This window comes from Anabas testudineus, chromosome 18 (assembly GCF_900324465.2).
Source record: "Anabas testudineus chromosome 18, fAnaTes1.2, whole genome shotgun sequence".
NCBI classification, from domain to species: Eukaryota; Metazoa; Chordata; class Actinopteri; order Anabantiformes; family Anabantidae; genus Anabas; species Anabas testudineus.
In genome coordinates, this window is record NC_046627.1 from 23,144,250 (window position 1) to 23,146,597 (window position 2,348).

A 2,348-nucleotide genomic window follows, 5' to 3' on the forward strand; every position below is an offset into this window, starting at 1 on the left:
ATTTAATAAAATAAAGAGAATTTAAAAATTTAAAACAGCTCACGGTGTCTGACTCTGCAGACACAGGCTGCCCCTTTGCATCCTTTACCAATGAACGTAGGGTCAAATCTGCCATGTCTGACAAGTTGCCAGGTCTCAGGGAAAATAGAACAGTCAACAAAGCATCTGAGTCAACAATACGCTAATGCACAAGTTATTGAGAAACAACTATAAATACAGACATGTACAAAAAAAAAGAAGATAGGAAAAAGAAGGCAGATATCAGTGTGTTGTATCATATCAGCCTAAGGTTTCTAGAGGCTCGGAGCTACGTTAGCCATAAACAAAAACATCTGAGTCTTAGTTGTAGAAATGTGTTGTTGGTGATGTGCAGTAGGTGGCACCTTCTGACAAAAAAGAACAATATGGACACTCACTTTAAACTTTGCTTGTGCTAAAAAAATGTTGAAGTGCTAAAGCACATAATAAAAGCCAACATTAATGAAAAAAGGGAAGGCTATTTACTGAGTGGATTAGGCAATATAGGCTGCGTTCAATACAGCTACATGTTGGTTCTTACCGGATTCAAATGCATACTTTTTATTACAAGAGTCACTTCCTTTCTGTATTTTCAGTCAGCACTGTAGCATCAGCTGTTTTAACAGCAAAGTGAAAATGAGTGTAAATGGAGTCAGCACTAGAAGCACATCTGCTTGTCTTGGATTAGTCAACCTTGGTGAAGTACTGTGTTGCTTGCTCATGGAAAAGACTAAATCAGAGGATGCTAATGTAGCTTATAGTGCACAATTATTTCTTACATATGCCCAGTCTGTTGGAATATAAACTGCTCCACAAAAAAAAAACAACAACTGTATGTCGACGCTGACCCACACTTAGTGCGATGGTGTGTTTCCTAGCAAGCCCACTACGTCAGCTTTCTTACCCAGTTAAAATTAATGTAAAAAAAATCTGCTCCTACACTCTAATGTTTTTACTGATTGCTTTTTAGGAGAGATAAGAGATAAGCACTGCCACAGATGAACTATCACCACGTCCTCTATCAGAGAATTATTGGCTTGGACTCAAGGCCTATCTAGATTTATAGGATTTACTGGGTAACCCATTTCTGTGAACACCGCCCTGCACAGATGAGGTCATGCATGCAACCTTCCTTCAATGCGTTTGTCTAAGGGAGTTTAATAGTAATGTCACCTTTGCACGAGCATGTGGATCACGCACGTCACACGCAGCACAAAGGATGCACTTCATGTAATTCTGGGCGTGAGGTGAGCACGATGACAGTAAAATGTGATACGTGCCCATTTCATCATTGGAAAATGTTCATACTTTGATTCTTTCCTGCTCTGGTGCCTTTTTATACCTCGGCACCAGCAATATCCAATACAAAATCAAAACACCTTTAGGGAACCCATTCAAAATGGGAATTACTGTCCCCTTGGACTCAAGTTAAAATTAATAGACATTGGTGGTTAAAGGTCAGAAGTCAGCGTCACACGTGTCTTGCATTATAACAGCCACACAACAGTGGAGCAAAAACTCCTTAGACTAACTCACTTTGTCTCTCTCTGTCTGGCTCAGTCTGATGATGAGTCAGGTTTGGCAGTAATGTATCGTACAGATGTTCTGAGTTTATGTAGCATGGGAATTCCTGTCAGTCGCGTGATCTTCTGGGGGGTCTTTCTGTAATGAACAACCTTACAGGAATCAGGACAGGAATTTTCCATTACATCCATCTGCGATGCCCTGCGATCCTTGAATACACCAACTGTGCTGCATCTCCACTCTTTGTCTCTTGCTCTGGGCGTGAGCGTCTCAGCGCTGGTCGGGACTCCCTTTGGAAAACAATCATCATCTTCTCTTCTGGGCCGACCTGAATTGCCCTAAAGAATGTAAATGCAGCTGGACAAAATCTGACAACTGAAAGTTTGCAGTGTATCATAGTATAACATTGGCTTCAGCAGTACAGGGTCTTTAAATCTTATAAGAGGGGACATTTTGGTGACCTTTTGACCCATGAAGCTGCTTGAAATACCTCTGAAATTTACTGTCCAGCTGGGAAAAAGTCCCACTTTTGAGGCTTTTTAAGACACATGGTTTTCATTTTGTTAGGTACCAAGACATTCTCACATCACACAAAAATGTTGGTGCTCTCACTTTTGTCTTACTAACCTACTTAACACGACTCTACTATGTGACAACAGCTGCCATTTTCACTGCCCACTCCTGGTTCAATCACTACCAAAGGGGCCCGGCACAGAAGGTGCTGTTCTCTATTATACATACAATGTCACATCCAACTCAAGCCTAAAGGTCTGGAAGTTAAACATGACCTCGCTGTGGGACAGATC